The following is a 15200-nucleotide window of genomic DNA, read 5'->3' as shown; positions in this document are numbered from 1 at the left end:
TGTTTCCTCCTCTGGGTAGATGCTGGCATGCAGCTAGAACTATGCTAATGAGATCCTCAAGGTATGCACACAGTTTTGTTAACTGAATGAAATCACTGAAAAGTCATTTTATGGTCTTCAAGTCTCAGATTCTGTCCTTCTAGTTGTTTAGGCTCAAATGCTGAATAGGTGCTTTATTGCCCACTGACAAGAAAATATATGCCAACAGTGGTAAAGGTAATAGGCCACCATAAATACAGGACTAGATGGTGTGGGCATTGCACCAAACACTTCATTACCATGTAGATACACCAAAAAGTATTCATTTTCTGAGAGAAAATGAATACTTTTCTGTAGCATGCTCTGCCTGTGGGATAATATGCTTCCCTTGTTGCCACTGACACAATCAGACTGTTTTTCATTTCATAAAATCCTAAGATCAGCAATAACATCTGTATTTGTTTACCAACAAACATATACCTATTTGTATATAAAAGATGACAGAAGTATTTTCCTAGACCTCCACATTCTCTGTGTGCAGCTGCCCAGACTCCTGCTGCCGTGCCTGGGACTGCTGTTCTGACACAGCCATCCCCCATTTTCTAAAAGTTGGCTGAACATTCATAAAGCCCTACTGTAAGCATCACAGTCAAGTCCTTGTGTTGGTTTGTTTAATTTTAATGAAATCAAATTCTTTCTTTCTTATTACAGACATGTGCCTAAACTATTCTGTACAGTGTTTTCCTAAGCATTTTCACGACTTTATTTTTAAACTATGATTTGAAAATATTTAATTTAAAATATTTGTAAGATCAAAAAAAACACAAAACAACAAAAAACCCACCAAAAATCACACATTCTAGTTTTTCTCGGGACCATTTTGTGAAAGTTTTCAGGTGTCTCTGCAATAAATCCTACTAAAAAAATATTGCAGCATCCTCCTCACAGAATTGTATCAAGCTATAGCCTGTCTGAGCAAATGGATTATGCCAAGAACACCAGGTACATTTATAAATTTTGCAAATCTGCTGCTTATTTATTTTATACTGCTAGTCAGATCCTGCTACCGATGCCCACGTCCCCCATAGGAGGAAAAGTCTGCTGAGGTCACTGGCTGAGTCTTGACAGTGTGAATTGCTGCTCAACGACTCCCAGCAGCGTTGAGGTACTATGGTCAAGCACAGACCTCCAAGGGGGTGCACAGGAGAAAAAACTTCATCTAGCTCTAAATGACCACTGCAGCTTTGGGGAAAACAAGGTCTGATCCAAGTGGGAGCCAGAATCAGAGAAGCAGAATTAAAAAACCCAACAAACTAACTCCCTTGGGGGAAGAGATCAATTCACGTTGGTTTGCAAATTTTTTTGTACATATAGATAATAGCCCTTTATGTTTTAAATAACAATGACTTTCTATGCTAATTGTTTTTTGTGTCTCTGTGCTGAGGGCTTTCAGGGCTCAGAAAGCAAGTCAAGATGCTGAACAGCATGTGTGTACACAAGATGACAGCCTCTGGCAGGGGACACAAAGGCTTCAAAATACGGGTAAGCACAGTGAAGGGCCACCCGTGTGCGTAGGGGATGATGGGCTGTCTGCTAGGAATCTGGCAAAATGCTCAAAAGGGAGTTTGTTAGCCTGAACTTGACTTCTGTGCCTCACTGATGAATATTAACATACAATTGCTCTTGCTGAATATCCCCATGGCTCTATGGCCACTTCAAGGATGCTTGCACATACTATTATCTCCCTCTTCCCTCTCACCAGCCGATGGGCACTGCACCTTTAGGGGTAAAAACACACACCCTTAACACCAAGTAGATGTCTGTTACAAAGATTTTCTGCTTGTTTTTAATCCAAAAGAGCTGGCATTGAGCTGCTGTTTTTTAATTAAAACCTCCTTTGCTGAGTTGTTTTTGTCTTGTGGAGCATCTATCAATCAGGAGGAGTCACCGTAGGATTCACTCAGTGGCAGCAGGCTATTTCATCCCTTCCCCCAAGCCCAGACACTGACTTTTCCCTTCTTCCTCCCCTCCCCAACTTCATTAACTAAATGCACTGAATAAACCTTAACATCCCAGCTAAATCCTATTGGCCCTGGATTTGCTGCTTAATGCTAAAACCCAAGCGACCCATTTTTCTCCTGTTGATACTTCTATTGCTGATGGCAGCCAGCAGAGAAAAATACCCAACTATAAACTATTTTCACGTAAGGAACAAAACCAAGAGCATTCATCACTCACTCTTTCTGCTGCTGCTCACAAACTTTATGTAAGCTTTACGTGACGTGTCAAAGCGTCCCCTGCTTTTGTGCTTCATAGGCAGCACAGTGAGCCTGTTGCTTAGCAAATGATTACAACAGAGTGCATCTGTTATTAAAAGTGCAACTAGGTCCCTCTTAAAGGAAAATGATCTGGCAAAGTCTATGAAAATTAATTTCTGTGCATTCTACAATCCCCAGTCATGATGTTGTTATAAACATCTGAAGGTGGAGATCCCAATAACTGAAAATCTTGGGGTGAGAAAAACAAAGAGGGTAAAAAGCTTTAGTGCTACAGAATCATTTTGGTTGCTACCCTTAAACTTTGCTTTGAACTCTAAGTTTGTCTTCCCAATGTCACATATGCCACAGAAAAGGCTAAAGATTATTCACTGTGCCCGGTCTCCTGGCTGTCAGCCCTCGTGCTGCACCCCAGTTATAATTACTGCACGTCATCTGCCCTCAGCTCAGCTGCCCAATGCTTCCTCCTTGGTCCATGATGACAAACAGGATCCTCAATGGTTCTTCCCAGCTCCTGACTCACTCTTTCCAAAGCACCCAAACTGGGTCATCCATCCAGCTGCAAAGCCTGCCTGCAGTAGCATTAAGACCTTTGGCTGCTGGTGTCATCCGCCTGCCTTTACTGCTTGCTCTACCAGACCTCTGATCCCTCTTCTACCTTAAAAACGTGACACCATGACCACCATGTGTTTTGCCACAACATCTGACACTCTAAAACCCTTGCCTCCCACACATACCTCTTTTCCACTTCTGCCACACACACCTGTGGCTGAAGTCACATCCCCCATTAGCTTTGCAAGCTGCTCCACAACTTTCAGCTGCAGTGATACACCCTTGTCCTGCTGCAGGGTCCCTCTGGAATTGTCCCTGCCCAGCAGGCTTGGACCCAGGCTCCCAGCACTCCTAAGCAGGACAGCCACTTCACCCTCTGCTTCCCCATGTCTTGTCCTTCTGCCTGGATACTGAGCATGAGGGATGCAAACTCCTGTCCTTTCACCAGGAAAGCCTCTTGCCTTGGGATGGATCTGTGGAAAGCGGCTTCATGTGCAGAAAACTGAGTACTTTTCCTCATGGCTTGCAAAAGTCGCTCACCGCATTTCCAGTTATCTGTCAGAGTGGCTATTCCAGCTTGCTCTTGGGTATCCAACCAACACAGCAGTCTTCGGATTTGACTTATATTTTTAATACCACATTTCACTTGACTTTATTATCAGACCTCAGTGTCCTACAATACCGAGGCTGGCTTCTGAGAAGTGCTGCATCCTGAACTGCCTGCCCCACGGACACCCAGTCCTTTGCCCAGCAAATTCCTGCAGCACTCAGAGGCTGCAAAGGCTGAAAAGGAGCAAGGAGCCTGGGCATTTGGTGAAAATGCAGCTATCCTGAATAAAAGCTGTGTTTATAAAGAAGCTAAAAGCAAATGCAATCTAGCACTGAAGATATGTGGCACAGGTTATGATTATTAGTATGCTCTGTGGTACGAGAAGGCTTTCAAATAAAAACACTTTCTTACTGACCGTGCACTCGCGTTAATGTATTTCTTACCAATACCACTAATGGAGCATTCATCATGTTTCTTGCTTCTCTGAAGTAACAAGAGAAATAAATGGAGCCATGTAAGAATAAAATTAAATATATCCATGGCGCTACACGTTATCATACTGAACACACTCTACAAATGTGTTTAAATAGGGTCCTTGAAGGAAGTAATAGCAACTGACTTCAATATTACAGAAATATTCAAACCAGCACAAATTGGAAGGCAGGAGAGATAAGAAATATAATCAGTAAAACAAATGCTTATATTCTTGAGGACTTGTTTTTTGCGGCAAGGACACAGATGAGAGAAAGACAGAAGGCAAGGTCTTCTGTAAGAAACCAGCTATTCCAGACTAAAGAAAGTAAAAATATTTTTGTTCGCCTGATTATAGATAAGGACGGTATGGAGCAATATCCACAGGATCCATCAAGGTTTCCCCTTGCCTTGGATACATATGAGTAGCATACTGGATAGAGGACATATTTCTTAAGAGGTTTATGAGGAAGAAAACCTCAGCTTTTCTGTTCATTTTTATAAACTCTTGATGGATTTCAGCAAGGCCAGTTCCTGGACTCAGCTTTAAACCATTCTCAGTGATAGTTCATGAACTTTGCACCATGAATCTTTTTAGAGAGAAGGTATGGACAAATGGATTACCAGCTGCTCAACTCCATTTTTCACTATTGTTCTACTTCTAGAGCCATATACAAAAGAAACAAACAAGACCTACAGCTAGACTGGATGGTACACACAGGTGTAACTAATATTTATTTATTTCTTTTTAACTCTTGAAGATAGATATGCAAAGGAGTTGCCAGTTATGCTTGCATTTTGCTGCCTATAACTTATGCCTGAGCTGCTAAAATATGTTTAGGTAATGTGCGTTTGCTGAGTGTTTATTTTTCCAGCGGCACTAGGAAGGTTATCAGAAACACAAATACAAGCTGTACACTAAACATAACCATATCCACTAACAGGACATTCTAACAGATGCATAAAGGACATTAAAACATCATTTTAGGCGCCCAGGAATAATTTTTCTTTCATCTTCAAAAATAATAATATTAATGACCATAGTAATCAGGTATGAAGCCCGGATTCTTCTATTACTACTGTTAATTTAAAACTACTGTATATTTTCCAACTTTTCTTTAGGATTAGGATGTTTCTTTTGAAAACACTTCGAAGTTCACTTTTCCCCCACTGCACAACTCGCTGAGCGACAACCCGGCTGTTTACTCAGGCTGTTTACACAGCAAGTTAAAAACAACAGCAAGAAAAGCCTCCAGAAACATCAACACTTGAACGAAACGCGAAAACTTCCAGTACCAATACAAATCCAAAAATACGGGACAATATTCCAAACTGGTCGCTTCTGTCAGTGATGCACATCAGAAACTTACTAACCTCTGCCTTCCTAATCCCTCCGCAACCCCTGTGGTCTTCCTCGGCCTCTCCCCGCTCCACGTTAAACTCGCAGGAAACCATTAACCGGGGCACACGGACACACACCGAGCAGGCTCCGGATGATCTTACCGCCTCCGAGCCCCGGCTCAGGCGGGGTTCCTCACCCGAGGGCAGCCCCCCGTCCCGACTGACAGCCCCTGACGGATCTCCCTCAGCGCCGCTCACTCGTGCGGCGGACAACGCAGCCCCATCTCCGCACGGAGCACTTCTACCGCAACTTGTTGGGTTTCTGGCTTGCACAACTGGAGTTTCCCCGCCTCGGCCCGGCGCTGCCCGTCCCGGGCCGGCGGCGCGCCGCGCCCCCGCGGGCCCGCACCCACCTGCGGAGCGGCTCCGCTCCCGCCGCCCGCCGCAGCTCCGCCGTGCCGCCCTGCGCGGACAGATGGCCGGCAGCCCTCGCAGCCCTCTCCTTCCTCTTTCCTCCCTTCTCCCGTTTTATCCTCTCTTCCTCCCTTGGCTTAGACCCTGGCAAATCAGCACAAGTGTGCTCACAACACCCCCCTCCACTAGTCACTTCAATTAGTGCCACACGAGAGGAGCTTCTGCCCAAAATCTGCTTAAGAAAGGGCCAGAGGGCAGGGCAATCGCCTTTGCTCAACAATGACCAGAAGCTGCTATAAATATCCAAACAAAAGCACTGGCAAGGCCAGGAATGTCATATCCTAATGTGATAAAAAATATAAATATCCGATGTATACCAGAAACACCAAGCAAGAAAATTAGGTTTTTTTTCATAAAAGAGACAAAGATTAAAAGCAGTCGCCACCTCCTTACCCTCTCCCCCCAGTACGTGACCTTGTAGTATGTTATCAAAGTTGTGTATTTCTGGGTGCCAAGCTATTATGTTTTCGAGGTCCAGAGCAGCTCGTTCACAATCCCTTTGTGACAGCTGCTCGCTAATATTTATAGGTACCCAAGTCTGTGCACCTTATATAACCAAGTCGACTGACCAGCGCTGGGCAGAGGTAGACTCCAACCCCACAGATATGGTGCCTCACACAAATAGTACAGGCGGGGGCTTACCTTGTTAATTAAAACAGTAACAACAAGTTTCCCAATACATCAATAAGTAAACCAATCTATCAATACAGTGCAGACAGGGGTGAATTTGTATGAAACTGGAGGATTTAATGTAATTTGACTTAGACACATTTTACACTAACATTATTCCAGTGCTTTGAGTGAGGAGAAACTACAGCCTGAGGTTTCTAACTATACAGTGAACTAGGGTTGACAACTAACAAAAAAAAAAACTCAAAAAACAAACAAACAACGAAACTCACAAAAAGCCAACACACCCTTGATCAAGCACAGTGCCCCCTCCAGCAGTGCCTGGACCTTGGGCTTGTACATCACTTCACAAATGCCCAGTTCACACTGTGTAAGTAGCTGGATGCCACTGGCTCTAGCATGGGGAGGGCAGAGTAGGAGAAGGGAGTGGTTTCGGTCCCATAAGGCTGCCTGTAAACTCTGCAGTGTTTTCGAGATAGTAATTTCCAGCCTGTTGATGGCCAGATGACAACAGCTAGGTTCATCTGAGGGGAAGCCAATAGCCACTGTCACCTAATTCCCTCTCCAGACGTTGTTCAAGAATGTAATGATTGCAATGGGAGGGCGCTCAGCTCACGTCCAAGTCTCGTGCCTCAATGTTTATGTACAAATCTGTGTAAAAGTAGTTAATCCTATTGACCAACCGCATGCTCTTTTAGAACCCAGATAAAGGCCATCTGAAATTAACCCTGTATTTCCTCTGTCAGGTTTCCATCAACTCAAAAATCAACTTCTACTACAAATACATGTTATTTTTTCTATTTCATTCCCATGCCCTCTTCTGATCACACTTGTTTGTCATGCTGCAGTGAACACTGCTTTCTCAAACTGAAGCAATTCACATACAGACTTATTCTCAAAACACCTTTATCCACAAAGGATGGTCACATTTCCCTGAATTTGAGCATATGTCCAATGCAACGAAGAATGTTCTTTTAGAAGATCACTTGATTTAAAAGAAAGAATATTTAAGTGAAGCTCATACAAAACCCTAGTCCAAAAATCTTATATGCAGGCTTGCAAGAACTAAACTGCCCACAAGATTTCCAGACTTCCTAGGTTTAGCAGAGAGATAAATATTCTTTATTTCAACAAAGAGCTGTGAGAAACCCTGAGTGCACAGATGCAAAACAACAACACCAACATGAACAACACAGACTGAGCATTGTTGGGCCAAAGCTGCCAGCCCGTGGGCTGACAAAGCCCTCCCTGATGATGGGGGCAGGGAAGCAGAGGTCCTCACTCTGGCACAGGCATGGTGCAGGTCTGTGCAGCCCAGCACAGTGGCCAGGGTAATGGAAATAGATCCAGCTGGATTTCCAAGGTGTTCCAGGCAATATGGCTAATTAACCCTGCCAGTTCCACTGGCTGGTCTTTACACAGGCTCCTGCCTCTGTTTCAGTCAGGGCCAACTGAGTGAGTTGGCCACAGCAGCAGTACAAACGTATTGCATTGCAAAAGAGTGGACAGAAGTCTCACTGAAGGAATAAAAAACGCCTAACATAATCCTCAACAACAAAAACCCCTCCAGGTAAGCAGGAAAAAGATTTTTAGAATAATAAGCTTACTTGGCAAAAACATGAGCAATGACTTAAATAACTGCATAGTTGTGACTGAATAACAAGACAGCAAAAATAAATCACTAATGGAGTGAAATGCAAGGCTGTGTGCATGGTAAAAAAATTTAGCCAGCCAGGCAGACAAACAAATTGGTGGAACTGAGTTACTGATGCTAGAAGTGACAGAAAATATCCTTGTCTCTGAACTCTGGGCGAGTGTTTTATCTTTAATTTTTGTGTGTGTCATTCCTTAGTTCAAAAAGGAGAAAAAAAAGTTATAAAAATAAAAATTAAAAAAAAATCTCCTTTCACCAAAAGACTCTGTATTGATCTGTCTTGATCTGCTCCTCTTAATTTTACATGCTGCAAGAAGACTCTGTATTGATCTGTCTTGATCTGCTCCTCTTAATTTTACATGCTGCTTTCCTACACCAGCTTTTCCAACCTATGGATAGAAATGGTAGAGGAATCTTGCAATCTCCCTTAAGGACTGATGAAAATGTAACATAAGAAAAACTGCATGTATGCATATGCCTCACAAAGGGGTATTCAGAAGGGTTGTCTTTGCAAGTGTGAAAGTATTCCAAATGCCATTTGCTTTTCAGATCAAAATGCTCCATTGATGATAAATCTAAGAGACAGATGACAGAAATCTCCCTGACTGAGCAATGTCCTAAAACTGAAATGTACACAGCAAAGATACTATTTGGTTTATAAACAATTTAATGTATATTTGCAATTTTAAAATGTCATAAAATATTCTACCAACACAGCACTCACTTTATGGAGAATTATGGAGAATTATATATTACCTGGAAGTGCTTTAAGTTAACTCATTATGGAAACAGAAATCTGGATCAGATACATTGGGTCCTTTCATTTGACATAATTTCCTGGAGAAGGAAACCTGTGTACCGAAAGCTATCCTCAAGCACTGGTTGAAGTTTTCCCTTAAATACTGTTTTATTTGATAAGTGAAAACTGACAGCACCACCACATCATCTAGTATTAGTGTTCTTTTCTTTTATGTGTCCCTGCCCTTGGACAAAAAAATAATAATGGGTTATGCTATTCCTTAGCCTGAATAAAATGTTGCAGTTCCGGAGATAAAGACGTATTGAGCTGAGCAATTAAATAGCTAAATAAATGAATCAGCAGAGCAGAAGTGACAGATTTAATTACTGCTTAGAGCTAGGAAGGGTAACTAATTATGGGGTTCATGAACCTCATGCCATTCTTTTCCTTAAGCATGTGCTTCGATTCTTCTGGATCAAACTCTGCAAATGAGGTAGCACCATGCACTAGTTTAAAAAAAAATTGAGAAAGAAAGGCATAAAAAGCTGTCCAAAATTTGGAAATCTAATCTTTGAAAAAAGAATAGTCAATACTCTGTTCTAAAAGCCCCTGTTCAATTGACTCCATACCATGAGTTACAAGAGCTTGCTTTCAAATAGATAAGCACTAAAAATTTCATTCTCCAAAAAATGAAAGCACAATCAAGTTCACTAGAGGTGAATAAACCAAAGATTGCAACAGAAAGCTGTGGTGAGTGAGGCATAAAGCATATAGCTCTGTTGAGTGGTTAGGAGCCCTGCTCATCAGAAAGTATATGTCGCTGGGAAGCCTGAGGAAACTTTTGATCCTACTACCTCTCTCCTGCTTTGGTCAGCCCACCACACCAAGCAAAATATCTCAGAAAGATGCTTTTGTGGCTACCAACTACAAAAACACTAGCAGTGGAAAAAACCTGCTCCTTGGTTTCTGCCTTCTGTCTCATTTCTCTAGGTTGCATGTACTTTACCATTCGAATTTTATTCTTGTTTGATAAAACTGTCAATGCCAATCCTTTGAGCTTCACATTAAACTCATTATTCTAGTGGTATAATCCCCTAAACATAGAATTCTTTTCCTTATTAGTGGGAGGGAGGAAGGGGATATACACCATTTGAATCACATAATTCACTTAATTGAATAATTTTGGTATACAGCTATCTTGTACAGATAAAGAGAGACAGGTAACATTTCAGGGGAAAAAAGTGCCAAGTTGGGTTTTTAAAAATGAATTAGGGAAGGGAAGAGAGAAGTCTTTAATTCATAGCCAGTTGTTTTCTAAAATTAGAATCTCATTATGATGTCTGTTTTAGTACAATTAAAAAAATTTACACATTTACCTATTTTCCTACAAGTACTACAAAGAGAAAAATATTTCTGGACAGCTGACCTCATACACCATTCTGAAAAGAAAATCAGACCTTTTACTCCACTGACTTTGAAAAGTTTGAAAATGCAGGACATGATGCAAACAATGAAACATCTTATGGCTAGGAAAGATTTAAATCTACCCCAGCTATAGTTGTGATCTCCTTCCACACCACAAGGAATTTTGTCAGAATGAAAATAATTGTGTCCAAACCCAGAGCAGTAGGCTGATCCCTTGGAAGGCTCACTGAGCAATCACAAATGCCATCATCATCCAAGATTACAACATCAGCTCTGCTTCACTGAAATTCTGTCCTCTGAAGGCAGCCAAAACCAAGGTCTATTGCCTCAATAAAGTCCAAAATGAACTCTATCTTCAAAATCAGTGTCTGGGTTTCTTTATCAAGGGAACCTATATCTGCAGGGAACCAGGAGCACTGTACATCCAAGATAAGATAAAGCCAGGATTTTTTTTTTAATGGAATTATGGTATAGTTCTAAGTGATATTCTTTGCCTGGAATTCTCATGCAGTTAGATCAGAAGAAAATGCACTTTCTACCTAGACATACAGCAAAGCAGAGGGGAGCTGATCTTCCAAAAGGACACTATCTGAAGCACTGGGTACAAGTTGCATTAACACTCATACCATATGAATTTTACAGCATCAGATATCCATGTTATTAAAGTGTGAGGTGTGTAGAATGTCATTAAGGTAACAGTGATCATGAACCTTGCAGAACACACACACAAACACACAACTGATATCTCATAATAGAGGTATGATGATTGTATAAATAACCTCAGTGGAGCATGATGAGAATTAAAGGATCTCACAGGCAGGGGCAGCTTGTCAGCAGACTGCCAAAGGACAAGATGAGAATGTGCACTCTTGGTGCACAACACTTCTAATGTCAGGAGGCAAAATCAGCAGTATTTTGCTAACAGTTCCCTGCCAGGCTTACATGGAAGTAATCTTTTAAGTGTCTGAGGTGTCCCTCTCAAGACAGGACATGCTCAGCATTTACCTGTGCATCCAGAAGCAGAGTCCCAAAGGAATACAAGGCATATAGGGATGGAAGCCATGCAGAAGTGAGCTCACCACCATAGTCAGAAAACTGACTATGAATCAACCATCTTCTGCTCTCACTGCAGAGCAGTGCAAAAGAAATCCCTCATGGGATACTTGGAAGTGGAGTAATGGTTAAGCATACTCTGGAAGCAAATTTGCCATTGCTTTATTTATACCCTTTTGCTCTCAGTCTTGCACTTGGATGTCTGCCCTTAGGTCTTGATTAACATAATTTTGCAGTGTCTCACCACCCAGCCAGCCTGGTGAAGTGGAGAGACAAGAGGAAACAGAGTGAAACCAGTAGATTATCAGTAGAAAACAAAGAAGGGTGCATAGGGTGTCTTGAGACATGAATGTCTCTTCCAGCAGGGTCAGAGAAGACCAGAGCTGGCAAATATTCCTTCCTATTTTTAAAGGGTCACTGGCTTGGGATGACTTTACTAGCAGGGAAAGGATTATCTCTAACAGCCTTGAGCTAATTCTTCTGCATGCTGGCAAAGCAACACTCCACAGCTCTAGGTGAGCCCTGGGTTTTCAAACAGCCTTTCACTCTCTGTTTGGTTATTACAGGGAAGGTAGCAAGTCATTTTTCACATGCATGGGGAGTGTGCCATTTCATAAATCTGCCCTTGGGAAGTTTGCTTGTGCTGATTTGCAAAAAAGTGATTAAATATACCAGTGGGTGTAAGAGGAGTTGCTAGTTGTCTGGTACAAAGAAGAAATTACTGTTTTTTGCATAAAGTCCAAACAACTCAGATCTACTAATCTCAGATCTAAAAATAATTTAAAATCACCTACCATTTTCTTCTTTAAAATCCCAAAGAAGTACTTTTTTTTGGAGTGGCTTTCTTATAGTTCATTGAAAACTGGAAGCAAGTATCCAATCTTTACTGGGGAATAATATAAAAACCAATCAAGCTCCTTGATAACTGAAATAATGGGAGCCATGGTCCAACTAAAAAGCTGAAGTAAGCCTCTAGCCACAGTGCTCAAAGGGTTTTCACAAAGAAGGGCAAGGATCTGCTCATACAAACATCAGAGCTTGCTTATTCTTGTAATAAGTTGCATCTGGGAAAAAAAAACAAACAAAAAACAAACAACCAGAATTATGTCAGAAATAGGAAGAACAAGGAAGCCTGTGAGCTGGCTAGAGTGCAGCCCTAGACTGAGCCTGAACAAAACTCACAGGAAGTTCCTCCTCTCTCCTAGAGCAGTAGTATACCAAAGAGGAAGCAGCCATAAGGAGAATGAAATAAGGAGTGAGAAAAGTGATCCTCATGAGCCTTATAATACAGTCTTTGACTTCACAGAGATGGCAGAAGGGGGTTTTATAATATACAGTAATATGTTCTCTATGACATTTATGAACAGCTGTAAAAAGTATTAATTAATTAAATAAAAATCTATCTTGATTTGTGAAACTGGAGAAGCAGTTGTGTTCAAAAATTCTGCCATTATGAAAAACACTGGCTGCAACATGGGAGAATGGCACAAGCCCAGAATGGACCAAGAGAACAATTTGGAAATCTAACACATGGTTCACTTCCATCTCCTGAGGTCTGAGGGTCCGTTTGAAGGAACAAAGCTCCAGGGCACAAAAATTAATCAGACAGTTGTGGAAAAAACTTGGGAAGTTCCACGTACAATTTCTACTTTAGCTACCAAATTGGTAATGTCTGGAAATTCCATTGGTAGAAGGTATGGAAATTACCAAAATCTTCCAAACACAAGGGAAGTTTTAAAGTCAAAACTGAACCTTTGGGATTCAAATCTCAAAAGCAGGCAGTGATGGCAGACCATCCATCCATCCATCCATCCATCCATCCATCCATCCATCCATCCATCCATCCATCCTTCCATCCTTCCTGAATGAAAGAATGAACGAATGAATGAAAATTGTTTGTATTATCACACAGCTGAAATTACAAAGAATTTTGGGTAGAAAAAGAAGAAACTGAGATAGTCAGAGATGGAGAATCCAACACTGATAAAGTCATCTGCATTTTGGAATGAGTAGCATGCTACATTGAGACCAAGGACACTCCCTGAATTTCTAAATGTAAGTAATGCCATGATTATTCCTCATTTAAAATATTCTTCACTATAACCATTTGAAATGCCTTTTATTCTAGAGCCAGCACAAGACTTTTCAACAGCTCAGACAAAACTGACAGTCAATCCTCCTAAAATAACAGATGGGACAGGGCCACCTCTGCCTGCTACAGAGAAGGGGGAATTGCAATGGAGAGATCTAGAGGATTCATGCTGTTAATCTGGCTGCCTCCAGGGACTGATAGCATTCAGCTATCACAGCTGCTGGCACTGGGCATTCTACCAGTAGTTTCCACTCCTACTTTAGGGGCAGCAGCTCTTTCAGACAACCTGTTTTTGCCTGTCCTAATATGGACAAAATTAGGGTGGACAGATGTTAAGGGATGTGCACTTTGTCTTTCCAGGAGCCTGTCACCTTAGACAATTTCTGCTTTGCTTGTGCTCTCAGACAGTCCAGGTTGCTGCTGAAAGCTGAAAACTCAATGCTTCTTCTGCATTCTCAGAAGATTCAGCAAAACTTATGTTCACTGGTTTTATAATGCTTCTTGAGAGTCAGGGGCCTTGACCTCATATGAAATCTACCTTCTGTCAATCTTAATTCCATCTCCAGAGTCATCAGGATAAAATTATGCTCAAAAAAGCAAATAGTTCATCTCTAATGATTAAGAATATTTTTTAACATGCTGTCCATATTGTGCTCTTCAAATTCCTTATGAAAGTGAAATTGCAGTGAAATTTTTGATGTAAAAAGCTACTGTGAGATATTTCAATATGCTGGTGCAATCTAAGAGTTATCAGTGTGTCAGGGTAGAGCATGACTAGTTTAATCAGGAAACTACTGTAGAGAGCTGTAGAGTAAATTATAGATGTAAAATCAGCAACAGCTTTGAAATGTGTATTGGCAGTTGTTCCTTTTACAGGACCATTGGACCATGTGTTGCATCAATATTGGTGATAACACATTTCAGTAAATATTGGTGTTTCAAGCTGAAGTTATTAAATCCTTATGGAGGTATATTTGCTGCAGCTTTTCTGACAGATTATACTGTATCAGGGCATTTGAAAATACTGTTGTTGCCCAGTAGAGTAGCAACAACAGGAAAAAAGAGCAATAATTTTGTTCAAAATAAAAATCATATGTTGCTACACCATAATGACTTTTTATATCAAATCAAATATTTTAATTCCATTATATATTTTTAATATATGAAACTTTTCTAAGGAAGAAATAATTCAGTGATGCCCAGCAAATTCAGACCCATTCTACACCTGCAGATTTCCACTATGCCCTCTTGAGATTCACTTTGTTTTTCAGTGCTTAGCTCCAATAACATAAAATAATAGCCCTGTCCTACCTCACAGAGTTACTATTAGCACAGCTTATTTATAGTCTATAGCATTACAGCATTATGGGATAAAAATGGTTTCTATATGTACCATTCTATGTGTACATTTTCCACTGAAATGTTTTTTAAAAAAAACACAAAACCTAAATTTGTCTCCTGAACATTTTTTTTTAAATTTTATTTTCTAACTTCCATCACCATGTTTTCCTGTATACTGTGTTGTGTCTCCTCGTATAGTCTCCTTCCTGTTTCAGTCACTTTTCTGTGTCATCTAACTCTGATGAGGTTTTTGTCAATGTTTCTTTTCTCCACTGTTGCAGTCTTCTTATTTCTCATATATTGCCACTCTATCTAGAATGAGAATAGGTAACTATTCTCAAACTTAGTCGGGTCTTTGTATCTTACTTCTTCTTACTCTGAGCCTTTTCTTTCCTGCCTGTGAACCACCTTGCTTTGGCTCCTGAAGGAATTGTCTCCCTTCATAGGGATAAAGGAGAGCACTACACCCGCAAGCATTCATTGATGAGGAGACAGGGAAATCAGAAAGAGTGAATGATCAGAGAGCTTTTATTCAGGATACATGAAGGCCTTTAGTGATGTGCAAAACACCTCAGAGATAATGAGTGCTTCAGGGTAGGGATCGTACCTGCCTGAAATAAGGG

The 15200-nt window shown here is 41.1% G+C and overlaps 1 protein-coding gene across 13 annotated transcripts in view; it reads right to left on the bottom strand.

The window, feature by feature from the left end:
• LOC120502967 (poly(rC)-binding protein 3-like) overlaps positions 1-15200 on the bottom strand; it is a 500985-nt gene that overhangs the window by 133364 nt on the left and 352421 nt on the right. The window contains exon 1 of one of the 13 annotated variants that reach the window (XM_039711005.1): positions 5583-5669. The exons of 10 other annotated variants lie outside the window; for them this stretch is intronic. The gene's annotated coding sequence lies outside the window, so the exon portion shown is untranslated. Of the gene's footprint in view, positions 1-5202; positions 5276-5331; positions 5526-5582; positions 5670-15200 lie in introns of those variants that run through there. 2 more of the 13 variants (XM_039711006.1, XM_039711007.1) reach the window with 2 other exon arrangements.

This window comes from Passer montanus, unplaced genomic scaffold, assembly GCF_014805655.1.
Source record: "Passer montanus isolate IOZ18808 unplaced genomic scaffold, ASM1480565v1 scaffold24, whole genome shotgun sequence".
NCBI classification, from domain to species: domain Eukaryota; kingdom Metazoa; phylum Chordata; class Aves; order Passeriformes; family Passeridae; genus Passer; species Passer montanus.
Note: the sequence above shows the minus strand (reverse complement) of the source record. Positions and strands in the feature narration are given on the sequence as shown.